Source organism: Ciconia boyciana, chromosome 7 (assembly GCF_034638445.1).
Source record: "Ciconia boyciana chromosome 7, ASM3463844v1, whole genome shotgun sequence".
Taxonomy (NCBI): domain Eukaryota; kingdom Metazoa; phylum Chordata; class Aves; order Ciconiiformes; family Ciconiidae; genus Ciconia; species Ciconia boyciana.
Window position 1 is genome coordinate 49,832,719 of NC_132940.1, and position 14,124 is coordinate 49,846,842.

At 42.4% G+C, this 14,124-nt stretch overlaps 1 protein-coding gene across 6 annotated transcripts in view; it reads right to left on the reverse strand.

The window, feature by feature from the left end:
* TFDP2 (transcription factor Dp-2) overlaps window positions 1–8,784 on the reverse strand; it is a 65,645-nt gene extending 56,861 nt beyond the window's left edge. For 3 of the 6 annotated variants that reach the window (XM_072866603.1, XM_072866605.1, XM_072866599.1), the window contains exon 1: window positions 8,544–8,724. The gene's annotated coding sequence lies outside the window, so the exon portion shown is untranslated. Of the gene's footprint in view, window positions 1–8,443; window positions 8,725–8,764 lie in introns of those variants that run through there. The other 3 variants (XM_072866601.1, XM_072866598.1, XM_072866600.1) reach the window with 2 other exon arrangements.
* Window positions 8,785–14,124: the final 5,340 nt, after the last annotated feature.

Consider the following 14,124-nt stretch of genomic DNA (forward strand, 5'->3'; position numbering starts at 1 on the left):
ATCTAACACCCAGCTTCTCACTCAATTAAGAACTTCAAAAAGCCGACCAAGGGGTGTATTCAACAAGTTGCGCGCACAGAATGGGAAATAAATCACCATCTTTGGTTATCACACAGTAATCTTTATTTTGAAAATAATATTAGGAAATATCTCTTAGGAAACATTTGAAAGGAACTGCCACCACGATGTGCATGATGAAGGTCTTGCAGGTACTACAACTTATTTTTCCAGCTTTTACTGAGAGCAACTGTATGCTTTGAAAAAAGCCCTAGTAGGTAACAGACAAGGTGATCAGGGAGACTGAACAAAGAAATATAAGTGACTTGACTGCTAAATGATATTAGGAGTTTTTAACAAAATAAAATAACTTGAGAGGAGTAGTGAGTTTAAAAGCTTCATTGTTTAATCATTTTTACGTGACTTAAAAGACTGCAACCTATGAATCCAAAGTCTGTACTTTTCCCTACTACAGTTTTCCCTACTACATGACACAAAAATTAAATGAGCATGGCTGCTTTAAACCAAGGTGCAAATGAAAGATACAACTACCTAAACCTAATTTAAAAGTGAAGATCTCATCTTGTAGATTGGGGGAACCAGCTGACACACAAGAAATCAGAAGGAACAAAACCAAGTAAGTACCTACAATTGACCAGGTTCTCCTAAGCTGCTGTGATTGAGCAAAATGCCAATGTATCATCAGAACAAATTAACCAACACCTCCTGACAAAAGCAGTAATTATGACTCAAGTTGACACAGTACAAAGAACCTGGAAAAACAGACAAGGCCTACATGCAAGTTCCATTAGTGTAAACTGTACTTAAGCTATATAATGAACAACCAACATTTTGTGGGGCTTGCTAAAAGCATGTCACGGGAAATGTCCCTTTAAGAACCTCATGCAGCATATATTGAGGCAACAAATGAATCAGATCCCTTTCAATACTCTTAGACTTGATCCCAAACGCTACATCCCCATTACTCCCACTACTTGCTATATTTACTCTCACTACTGTACATATTATAACATGACTAGCAAAAGCACTGTTGAAGGAGGCTACTGAATATCTTGAATCCCAGGGATGAAAACAGGTCTGAGTGGATGTACAAGTAACGACACACAACACAGGAATAAAATCCAAAGCTGTAATCAAACTCTCCCCTAGATGAAAGTGCCCAAAGTCTCCATGCACTCAATTGCACTGCTGAGCCTCAAGTTCTGCTGCTTGTCCAGTCCTGACAGTGCTGAGACCCAAATCCCATCAACCTGGAACTAGATACTTCTTCCCTCAAGGGACTCAGTTTCTTAGGCATGCTCTTAGACATGCCCAATGTCACGCAAGTACTAGCGGTAAACTATACGTCTAAGAATAGGAGCAGCACTCATGGCTGATTTCAAAATCAATGAGGTGAAGCATGTCCCTTATTGCTCAAATAAGGAGGACATTACATTAAACATGTGGAATAATTCCCAAGTACTTGAACCTTGGAAGGCTCTTGTAATTCCCCAAACCAGCTTACTGTCATTCAAGATAAAGTACGTAAGGCTTGACATCACAACAGCGGATAACATTCATGCAGCACTTTAAAAAGTAAGATGATCTAAAATTTCTGTCTGAGTTTTTATAGACAACGTACTTTTACCAGCACAGATATGCACAGATATGTTTGGAATTAACAGAAATTTAGCTGCAGTTCTTTTAAGTAGACAATCTATTCTATAAGCTCATCTTTTGTTCTCTGACTAGGTTTCTAGCCCAGGGTTTTTTCCATAGCTGACTACTATACAGGCCACAACATTTGGGAGTCTACTGCTTCAGTGAAAGAGGCAGGTATGACTTCCTTTTAGAGTAAAGAGCGCACTGTATTTTCACAAACATATTTTTGCCTTAAGAAAATTAATTTTAACAACAGATTGACATTTGAAAAAAATTTAGTGATCTATATGAATGACACTAAAATATGTTGGTAAGACAGTCTTTGTGCATTGCCAGTTGTGTGTTAGCTCCTCTTGCCATTAAGCTCAGCTGAAAAGAGCATCTTTTTGACTACCGAGACTTCAAACAAGCTTCTTGCTACCACCAGCTCATATACTGTATGATACACCAGAGAATGCTCTAGATATTAATCTGGTCTTGTAAGGAGTTTTAGTTTTGAGATTTTAAAATTTCCAGAGTTATCACTACATTGACAAATACGTGGAACAGTTTAACCATCCTGTTCAGATACACTTTTGTCTACACCCTGCAGCTGGAAGGATCTTAACATCCAATGAACTGAAGATAATTTTACATTTGCATTTAACTAAAGATCGCCAAGTTATATAGGGATAAAGAACTTGATGATGGAGAGAGACTTAGTAACTATTTCCTGCATTTTCCTTATAATTTGCTAGAAGCTGTGTTCTAGTTTAAAGTCATTATTAACTCTACTCTTGCCTGGCTTGAAGATTATGACAGTATTCACTGAAGGGTAAAGATTACAAAAAATTTCATACTTCTTTATTTATAATTCAGTACAAACGCAAAAAAGGATTTTTCTAGTGATGCACAAGCTCTCAAATACTGATTACAGCACACAAAATTACCTAAAGGGTACAATTCCATGAAACAAGTTGCACTGATGTAAGATCCTACCCCTGCTATCATTGCTAAAAGGGATCTTCCACTTCTCCTTACTTCTTCAACTTTCCATGCCTTCCCCATGCTACATGCTCTCAACAACTCCCATTTCTACCTGAGGCCCTCAGTGAGCCAATTTAGTTCAAATACTGTCAGAATAGGAACAATGGGGCTGACAGGGGGAAGAAGAAAGTTTTCTGTATGCTGCAACCCACTGACAGCTCAGACAACCATCTAGGCCTGTGCACAGGACAGGCCTAACCCTTCAGATCTAGCAAGCTGTTTGATCAGTTCAGTCTGCTTTGCAGAACCACATCATGACTCTGTTTCTGAAAAAAAAAAGCATTTATGATCTCCTGAAAATTTACTTATGGCTTAAAATGTGACATAAGGTTGGATATGGTTTGTTTGTATGAAGAATACTCCATGCGTTTGAAGAGTTCACTGGAGTGTGTGCATGCTTCAAAAATCCATTAGGAAGAAGTGGGATATTTTGTCTTCAGATCATAGCTTTCCCAGTTTCTTATACAGCAAGAAGCGGGATGAATAATTTGCTTCTGACAGACAGCAGAAGCCTGCTGTTATACAGAATCAATACACAGCTTGAAATTTTATCAGTTGTATGTATGAAGTTACTGATTTTGAAAATTTGTTTAAATGTATTTGCAATTGTAAGCTGAACTTTAAATAAAGTGAAGCTTATGACAATTGGATTGCAGATTTAAGAGAACAGAAATACATTTCTCAAGTTTCTCAAGTCTCAAGGTCAAGTTCATAATGAAGGGAAAAGTTACCTAACTCCTCCCCTACAATAAATGGAGAGCCCATGCACATGAAGGTTCTTGATTTCACTCTGGGGACATAAACTCACTTTCACTTGCAGTTTCTAATCTCATTCCTAATTATTGGTCATGTTACCACCATAATTTCTATTACAGGTCAATTACAGTTATTCTGGTAATTACAAGTATTGCTCATATGGGAAAGGTTTAATACTTGGATGGCCGTTACGGTTCACAAGTGACATTTAATACATTAATGCATTGGCATTCACAAGCCTTAATGAGCAAATACTGATACATTTGCTTTAAGACTTTAATTCCCACAAATATCATTATAATAGCTGCTACCAAGTTGAAGAATTCATCTTGTACAACTTCACTAACAGTTCATAGCCTTAAAGACAGCGTATACCTGTAGCAACCTGCCAAATTAATTCTGAACATATTACCTTATTTTTCTTGATTTTTTCCACTTACATCTTGGGCTGAAATTCCCAATAACAAAACAGTGAATGAAAATGGTCACTTACCCACGCAGAACACATCTGCTAACACCTACCATGGGGAAATGGATTATGAGTTCCTATCAAAGCAACCTTTCCATGCACCCTGACAGATGATATACTCACCCAACAGAGTTTAGTAAGGGACTCTGTTGAACAAAAGAACTAAAGAGGTTCTAAGACAGAACTGAATCATTTGCTATTCCCACCCAAACTGAGACAAACCTGGCAGCAACAGGAACCTGATGAAACAGGAGAAACCTGACTTGCCAAACAGAGGAGCATGCCCTAACTTCCACAGGAAAAAAATAAATTAAGCTGCAAGACCAGAATTGCATTCACAAATGGACTTTGGTCTATAGAAGTTAACAAAAAGTTCATGTTCGGGGCACAGGCAGTCCATTCACTGTTAGGAAAGAATCAGCTATCTAGGAATAGGAGAAGCATAATCTCAACTACCATCACTGCTTCCTCTTACCACTGTTTGTGTAAAACCTGATGGTCAGGGCATGTCTCACTGATTGAAATAATGTAAAACCAGTCAAAAGAAAAGGAACATCATCTTTATAAAATGGATTATTTCTAGAAGATATGTTAACCAACAGCATGTTTAGAAGTTTTGTGAAAAACTTGTCTGTTCATGTCTATCAAATATCCTAAGGACTGTAAACCAGGAAGATTACAGTGCCATGACAATTCTGGATAGTGCCTTCAAAGATACCTCTAAAGTAGCCCCCCTGTAATTCATGCTTAAGTGACTTGGGAAGTTAACAATATCAAGTTGCTTCTACCTCTCTTTTAAATGTTATCACCAAGTCAGAAATAATGAACTTGTGCCAACACCTGAATTGCTGTAGTTCACAACCAAGCATACTAACAAAACCAAACACCAATCTTTTTCCAGCTTAGTTTCAGTCTCTATCATGACAGCCAATACTAAATGTGAGCTGGCTAAAGCATTATTTTATCACCAAGTTAGTGCTGCAAAAATCTAAGAATTTCTATATGTTTCAGTAAAGACAAATATTCTCAAAAGTGGCTTCAGTAGGCTGCGGATTTTGCAAACTGTTCTGAAAGGCAAAGAGTTTCTTCAACGGTACTAAGTGAATAGCTACATCTAGGACAAGTTATTTCCAAATGTCATCCCTTTTCATTTAATTACTATTCTGTATTTCACTAGAAATATGATATTCTAGAAAGCTGTGCTTTTGTTACAGATTCTACTAATACATATATTAGGATATATTAGTATACACATTATTAGCATATATTATAATATAATCTTGCAAACTGAACTATCATAGGCATGCAGTTTGATTTGATTGGACTGATTTTTATGCTATTGATATTGGAAAGTGTAAAAGTAAACTTCAACAGTCTGTAAAGACCTTTATTGGAAACTATCACTGCATGCAGGAAATCAGACAAAGTAGCAAAAAAAGTTCCTGTAATGAAACTATAAGACTAAGATCACTTACTACTGCCTCACCTTCTTGCAAAAGAGCTGTAGTCTACAAATCAAATAACGGGGGGGAAGAATTAATTTCATTCTAATACTGGCTGTTACAAAAAACACATGAAGAATCAAACCAGGAAGTTGTTATAAAACTGTCACTCCCTACCACACTTGCACCTTTTTACAATATTCCTTAGCATATACCTAGTTTTTCAGATCTGCAATAGGTATTTATACTATCAGCTTTGACATAGTACGTGTACTATTACTACGCCAAGACATTTGGATTGTTTTCCACTGAACACTTAAAATTTTATTATAAACCTGTCTGATTCCAGTGGCTTCTTGGCTTTACACACAAGAACTCCACAAGTGTATTTCCTTGCACCGGACTAGACAGTTTATTTTCCCTATTTTAAGATTCACTGTTGATTCATTAGTAGTTGTGTCCAGTGAATGTAATCGGAAAGGTAGAGGACACATTCTTAATCATTACACCAAAAAGTATGTAGAAAAAGCAAACAATTTAAGAAATTGCTGCTTATTAAAGACAACCCTAAGAATACTATTTTAAGGTAGCATATCAGAAGAAATGCAATTCCAAGAACTGATTTAGACTAGCTATAACTAAAGAACTCATTCTGCTCCACATTAGGACACAGAAGTTTAAATATTACTATCACCACAGCGTGGGCTGCAGCTTCCCTCCCCTAACCATATCAGGTCGCTATTCTTCTATTGCTTTTAGAGATTTGCACTAAATTTTCCTATAGGCACAGTGAAGAGGTCTGCACGCTTCAACTGAATAACATTATAAATTCTTGAAGGGGATGGAAAGTCGGAATTTTGGTTCCTATTTTTTCGCTAAACCTATAACAACACTTTTAGCCAAACCCACTGAAAGATCTTCACTGTGAGGGTGCTCACAACTGCCCAGGAAGTATGTCCAGATGCACAAGAGGCCCCTACAGTAGTGTCCAACATACAAGAGCAGATGAGGATAAAGCATTCTCCTGTAGTATTGACATCCCTTGCAAGATAGCACTGTGCCTTTTGCCCAGCTGAATTGTTTGGCCTAATCCCTTTACACTGGATAGCTGCTGTCAAGATGCTGTACTGAAAACTGTACCTTATCACTTTGTAAAGCAAGGTTGCTAGTCAGAACCCTCTGCAGCAATAAAGAACACTCCTATCAGCAGTGTGTGTTTCCTGTAAAGTTAATTACATCAATATAGGACAAGTCAAATGGTTTCTTTTTGTTGTGTTACAATAGTGATTTCTGTACAAACAGGAAGTGGTTAAAAGAAAGCCCAATAATTTGACAGTGACATAAGATCACTCTTAAATTCACCCATGAGACAATCTTGCTAATATTTAAAAATTTTCATTTTTTTCCTTAGTATAGAACTAAATCATTTGACCTATTACTCTTTCCCCTTCTAGAGGCACTGGACTCACTTCATAACAAGAAAGTTTTCAAAGGAGAAGAATTTGTCCTTTTTTTCCCCCTTATGACCACCTCTCCTGTCAAGTCTTCTCTTCTATAATGCAAACTTCTCCTTACTCTTTCATGTTTCTTCGAAGTGCTGTAGTTAGCACCCTATATGCTATTTTGAACAGAAGTTCCTGAAATTCAGTACTTCACTATGTACAAAACATCTTTGAGTACACACAGCATTGGCACAAATATGGGCTGTGAAATACAGTTCTGCATTTGTTCTCTAGCACTGGTAATCTGCCATGAGTCTTTGCCCCATGTATACGAATCATACATTTTTTTTGTGTAAGACAGGATATAATATAACCAAATGAACTCAAGTTAATTTGGGAAGAGTAAAGAAATTGACAAAATTTTATTAACTTATCTTTTAATAGCATCAATTTATACTAGCATAAAATTATTTTTTTACTCAAAGATTATATCAAGTTGCAATTAGTTACAACATCACACAACCTCCAATGTTTTGCTGTTTTCTGTCAGCATAATTAAGCTACATCAGTGATAGCAGTTGAAAAAAAAAATCTATCATCTATGAAAAATATTAATGAAGAGTCATGAAAATAATTGATTTCCAAATTATGAAAACTGACCAAGTAATAAATTTTTTTAAATTTTTACACAGTATGTTAAATTATATCGATTTAAACTATTCACTTTCTCTGTCAATTGAAAAATTGTCCCTCTATAGAGGAAGTCCCTTCTACAGAGGAAAACAGCACAAGCTCTGATCTGTGGCTCAGCATCACCCCTTTACTCAATGAGGGAGCACGCTCTCAGCTGCGGTTTTCTTCCACATTTCAAGGAAGTTTGCTTATTCCGTATTTTCCTCCTATTGTTTGTATTCTCAGTCCCGAAAGACGGTATTTATGTTTGGATTCACTTCTGCCGTTAAACCCTTTGCGGCTGAAAGTCAGGGAAGGCCTGTAACTCAGAGGGCGCAGGAAGAGGCATTCAATTAAGTTTTGTTGTTGTTGCTGTCGGACTAACCCTCCCCCGATAAAACCTGTGAGTCAGAACCAGAACGCTATGAAGTTCAAGCTATACTTCGCACGGCCACGAGCTCGCCGGTCCCTTTCTGACCTGTAACTCCCCAAGGCCGGGGCCGGTCACGCCCCCAGCCCCCTGCGGTAGCCAGCCAGGGCCGCCCCGCTCGCCCCGCGGCCGCGCACACAGTCGGCGGCGGCGGCGGCCCCGGCGGCGCCGGCCCAGGCCCGCCGCTCTCGGCGCGCTCCCCACAATGGAGGAGCGGGTGACCCGGCAGCGCGCAGGGCGGCTGTCACCCGCCAGCCGGGCACGCCGCCGCCCCGCGGCCACCCGCAGGTGTCAGGCACCGGCTCGCCCCCGTCCCGGGGCGCGGGAGGCGCTCGCCGCCGCCTCCCCCGCCCGCCCCGCGTGCGCCACGGCGAGGGCGGGGGACGGCGACGGGACCGAGCCGCCAGACGGCGCGGGGGGGCGGCGGTCGTTAAACGCCGCGGGGCGGGGGAAGCGGCGCCCCGGCCCGCCGGGAAGAAAGGCGCTGTCCCTCCCTCACGGCCCCGCGCCTCCTTCCCCCCCCTCCCCCCCCCGGCTCCCCGCTCACCCGCAGGCCCGGCAGCAACGAGGGAAGAGGAGGGAAGGCGGTAGCGCGGGCCAGGCCTAGACAGCGGCGCTGAGGCGACGAGACGGCGACGGTCCCTTACCAGCCGCCGCGGCAGGCAGCCAGCCGCTCCGCCCGGCCCCGCGCGCCGACGACGCCTCTCGGCCGGGCCGGCGCCGCGCACCCTCCGCTCGCGAGGAGGCCCCGGAGACGGGAGCCCACCAGGGCCAGTCCGCGAGCCCCGGCGCGTGGCGGCGCGAGCACTCGCAGCGCCCCCAGCTCGGCCGCCGCCGCCCCCCCCCCCCCGCGCCCGGCCCCACTCGCCGCCTCGCTCCGCCGCCGCGCCGTGCTCTGCCCGGGTCCTTCTCCCCCGCACAAGCTTGGCGGCGTCTAGCAGCCGGGCGCACCCATTGGCCGTCGCACCGCGTGAGGTCAGGCGCCCTCCCCGCGCTATTGGCTCGATCCCGTGTGTGTACACACGCCACCCGCCAATCCACGGGGCGACGGTGAGGGGGCGGGGCGGAAGGGCGTGGCCGGCCGAGACCCGGGGCCGCCGCTTCCCCTCACGGCCCCAGGGCGGCGGGCGGCGCGCGGCGGCTGCCGTCAGCCGGGCGGGCGGAGGGGGCGAAGGGCCGCGGCGGCCGCCCCGTGCGGGCTGGGAGCAGGGGCCGGCCGCTGTGCGCGGGTTCGCGCTCGCTGACAGCTCCAGCCGGCCGTACCTGCCCTCACCGGCGCCCAGCTGCAGGGGCTGCGCTCCTGAGGCGGGGCGCTGCAGGTCGGTATAAAGTATGTATATTTGTATTTATAGACATCGAACGGCGCCGCAGTGTCTGCAGACACAGGCCGTGCCGGGCTCCGTTCCGCTTATCTGAGAGGAGCTGGCGGGGTTGAGTCCCAGGGATGCAAAGTTCAGCCCCGCCACCCGCCGCGGGTTTGGCCGCCTCAGGTGAACGAATATCCCTCCCCTGGCGCGGGAACCCGGCTGCAGAAGCAAGCTGCGGGGCAGGGGCCTGGCGGCGGCGACGACCGGGACAGCATTCGGCAAGCCTCGGACCTTGCTTCCTTTTTTAACGTGCCCTGCAACAGCTCCGTAACTTCCTTCCTGGGAAACAAAGGATCTCTTGGCAAACAAAGAGATGATGTTACTGGTGAGCAGTTACCGCGCACTGCACGCTGCTCCCCAGCGCTCCCTCGCATCTCCGCCCTGCCGCGGAGTAACTTATGAACAGCCGCTCCTTGGAGGAGCGGGGGGGACTGGATACAGCCCCGATAAACTCATTCCTAGCTGTAGTTGTAGGGCCCATTCTTAAAGCTTTAAGAAGTATTTGCTTTCAACGTTTCCTTATTTTCTTTAAAAATGTATTTCAACAAAGTAGGATTAAGTATTCTTATAGAGAGAACATGAATAGAAAACACTCCTGGGAGTAAAAAAATAAAATTGGCACTAGTTCCATTCAATGCAACGTTTGTTAAAGTCTTTCTCCTTTAGAGAGGAGTACCATCCAAGGCATGCAGTAGCCCATTTCTCAAATTTCTATAACACAAATTCACCTTAATGCCACTGAGCAAGCTGAGCAAAACAAGGTTTATGGGGATGCAGAAACACTATTTATATGTTTTAGAAACCTCTAGACCATACACAGAGTAGACCAAACATGTTAAACTTGTTTTTCTTGTGTTACAGACATTAAATGCCCTAGAAAGACATATTTGATCCTACCCCCTTTACTAAGAAGGGAAGAAACTTCAAAAAACAGGTGTTCAACCTGTAAAATAGAGTTCTTAAATGAAGGACTAAGGAAAACATTAGCAAGAACTGTATGTTTACTTCAGTGGGATAGTTCACAACTGAAAATCTAGCATGTGACCAGGAATTTGCTGACTTTGTGGTTTTAGTTTCTTTTCATCCTCTATAAAATACTTTCATCACATGCAACAAGACCTTTATCAATATTTGCAGTGTTATGCAAGATACCTTCATGAAAGCATTAAAAAAAAAAAAGGGGCAAACTATTGTGTAGTCTCTTGGAGACCCCTCTAACAGGTACAACCACAATAGCTAACGTAAAGGCAACTGAAGCATGGCCTGACAGAAGCACAGAAGGCATGCACTGCCTTAGAAAAGGAAGTAAAACAGAAGCAAACCAGGTTGGCTGGTTTATTGCACTATTCAGTAAGTTACCTGAGCTAAACAAATACTTTAACTCAAACCTAGCCTCAGTAAAGACACTTATGCTTCAAATATCTCTTTTTAGTTCATTGGTTTATTTACTTTTCTGCAAGAAACGCCAATGAACTGAAGTCAGATACTATAACCGATTATGAAGATGAAAAATAGGCATTTTAACCATTAAGGAAAGGAGAGAAACAGAAGAAAGGTCACTGCTGTAGTTTGCATTTGCTTTCAACAGGAAACTGCAGAATGAGATGACTATATATATATACACTATTGAGCCTGAAGCTGCTGAAACAATGATCAGTTTGCATTAGGGTAAGTATGCTACTGCTGTAACATTCTAAACCAATACACAGTCTTTCAGAACTTAAACAAATCCCAGACTTTATCCCGGAACGAGGGCTGCATTGAAAAACATCTTGGGATTGTTTTTTTAGGCATGCCAAGGCATGGGTTTAGCAGCTACTTACAGTAAAACCTGCACTGTGGGAAGTTCTCATGTCTCTCTCCAGAAACCGTCAGTGGTCTCCCAGCCTTAGAACATCATCTTGCTCCCTCTGGCTGCTCAGACCCCTTTCAGATCCCCCACCTTTCCCTTTCACAACACATTACTTTTCACTGTTTGCTAGTTCCACTGCTTTCTTGCCAGCCCACAACCCTTATTGTGATAACCTATACAAACACTAACCCAAAACAGCCCCCCCACCTCTCTTCTCCTGCTGAACTTGCCCCCAACTCCCTATAAAACCTTAAACTAAAATGCTGCCCAAATTTTGTGTCAGAGCACTGCCATATTCCCCGACTCAACCTGCAGAACTGACATACCTGTTTTTTTGAAGAGGGGATCACAACTTTGTCTGTACTTTCTGGCTTGGACCAGTAAGAGCACAACCCCCCCTCTATTCTATGGCCCACTGACTGGCAAGAAATCATTCTGACCTTTTTTCACCAGGCTGCTCTTCAACTGGTGAGCCTCTGTGCTGTGCCCTGATCCTGGAAATAGTGGGACTAGTCAAAGGATCTTGCTACAGAGATTATAGCAAAAAGAAGCTAGCAGGCTGAAGCAGCAACTCAGTATTTTCCTTTTTTACTTTCTTCTGACAGGAAAGCAAGTATAAATGCTCGTCAGAAACAGATGAGAGCGACTGAATTAATTTTACATAAAATTAGCTGTTAGAGGAGAGAAGAAAACACTGCTCAAAAGAAAACAGTACTCAAAAATCTTGGCAAAGTTCATTACAGTGAGATTTTAAACATAGCTGACTTGATTCTTTTCTTAGTTATGTAAGAAAACTCATACAACATCTGCTCAGCATTTTCAACTATCTGAAGACTATTTTATCTGCCCTTTCTCTTGACGTGCAATAATTCAATAGTACTGAGATCCCTCCAACATTAGGAGGATTCTTCATGCCATGTAGTCCCCACATATATAATAGGACTATATGTCATTATGAATGATAAAACTGACAAACTGGGATGAAATAATCTACCATCAGCACCATGTGTATCTGTGAAGGCAGGATGCCCAGGAGAGCATTAACCCATCTCTCAAGTGAATTTCCAATCTTCACATGCCTGATGAGGTGCATTACTACCCAGTCCTAAGTAAAACATTCACAGTCTCAACATGGTATATCTCCTAAAATGATAAAACTACAAAGTAGTTAATATTTATAATTTTTGTATTGTTATCTTTACTATCAAACTCAGCTAATAGCAAATATAAAATTGCATGTACTTTTCAAACTGATGAAAACCACCCCGTAGGCAAAAATCTAAATATACATAAAAAGGGCAGCAGTAAAAGCTGTCATATTTTAAATAGAAGTTAGCATGAGTAAGGTTCTACAATGGTCTTAATGCCCTCCTGTGTAGCAAAAATTGAGACAGCAAAGTGCCTGTAAAAGTATACCTAATTGCTTAAAGCTCATTTCAAATTTGTTATCAATTAACAGGTACCACTTTAAGATATCAGCACATTAAGAATCTCCTGGGAAGATAAAATCAATTTTTCTTGTAACAGATAAGCAAAAGAGGCTTAGTGATCAGTAACCAAATTTCTTCAAGATGTCTATTAGTTGCCCAAAGACTGAACAGACTATGTATCACAAGCTGTGGCAGATGCTCTAACCTCCAAAGGCTGCTCCATCTTGGCAGACTCAAAGACACCCCGTTTGTTTCAGAGACTCACTACTTTGACTCTGTCCACAATAGAACACACAACTTTGCAGATCATTTGAAAGGCTCGGGTAGTGAATATAGTAAGGCCTTTTTGCATCCTTCATTTGCAGTTAAGTTTCTCTCCTGTAGATTTGAGGCTAGCAAAAGGAAAACAGGTTAAATTTCCTGCTTCAAATTAAACAGTGACAGTGGTAAATAGTTATCCAGAATAGGTCCTCTAGGACACTATCTGGAGCAAGAGGACTATATAATGTCTTGGTCATCTTCTATCTTTCTAGCTGTGCTACAGTCAGGATGAAAACCACTACTGTGTAAAGGGGCAGTATAAGGCACATGGCTAGCTGAGTTACCTTCAGCGAAGTGATTTGAACATAATCAGATTCAGCTCCCATTAGAGCTCCATCTGGGAACACTGTGGGAACCCAAATCAAGCCCAGCAAAACCACAAAACTATTACATGAACGTAAGTCAAGGAGCCTTCATCAAGAGGGTAATAGGTGGACATTATCCCTAGGCAGACTTTGATGAAACTAAACTGCTTCAGTGAGAACGAAGTGTAGAACACCAGCAACTGAGGCCACAAACTTCTGCTCAAAATGCCAGACCAAAAGCCTTTCTGTTTAGCCTAGTAGAACCTTCTTGCCAATGAGCATTTTCTTTAGCAGTGAGGTTGAGATGACAGAGAAAATCACAAGCTGAACACAGGTGCTGAAGCAAAGCAAATGTTCCACATATCCTGTAACTACAGGTTCTTACCTTACAGCAGGAGGAGAAGTGGAGGGAACTTCATCAATGGACTTTTATGTTAGAGTCTTGGCACCTGGACAGCCCTATTTTATGGTCCAAAGAAAAAAATGAAGTATCTATAGAGCTATCAACCATATAGATCATATAGTCTGCCATATTACTAGAAGTCAGCAAACAGATCTGTTTCTGGACTTCAGTTCAGGATTCCCATTAAAGTAGGTTCAGGAGAGAATGGTTTCTGCAACTTGAAGGATACCCAGAGAAAAAAAAAAATGTGACAAAATGTAGCACAGGTTGAAGGACAGAAAGTGACAGAAGAGTAAGAAAAATGGTACAGTCAGCTGACAGGCAAATAAGATCTAGTCTGAAGAACACCACAGCTAGAGTATATGCTCCAACTCATGGTAGATGACTGTGAAATAAAGTGAGGGAATGGTGTACGATTCGACCTTCCATGTTTCAACATGAGAAAAAGTGAATGGTAGTTCTTCGGCCCTCTTCAATAATGTTACATCTGTAAACATTTCTTGTCTGCAGTGTCTGTGGAACACAATCACCCACAGCTTGAATTTGATAT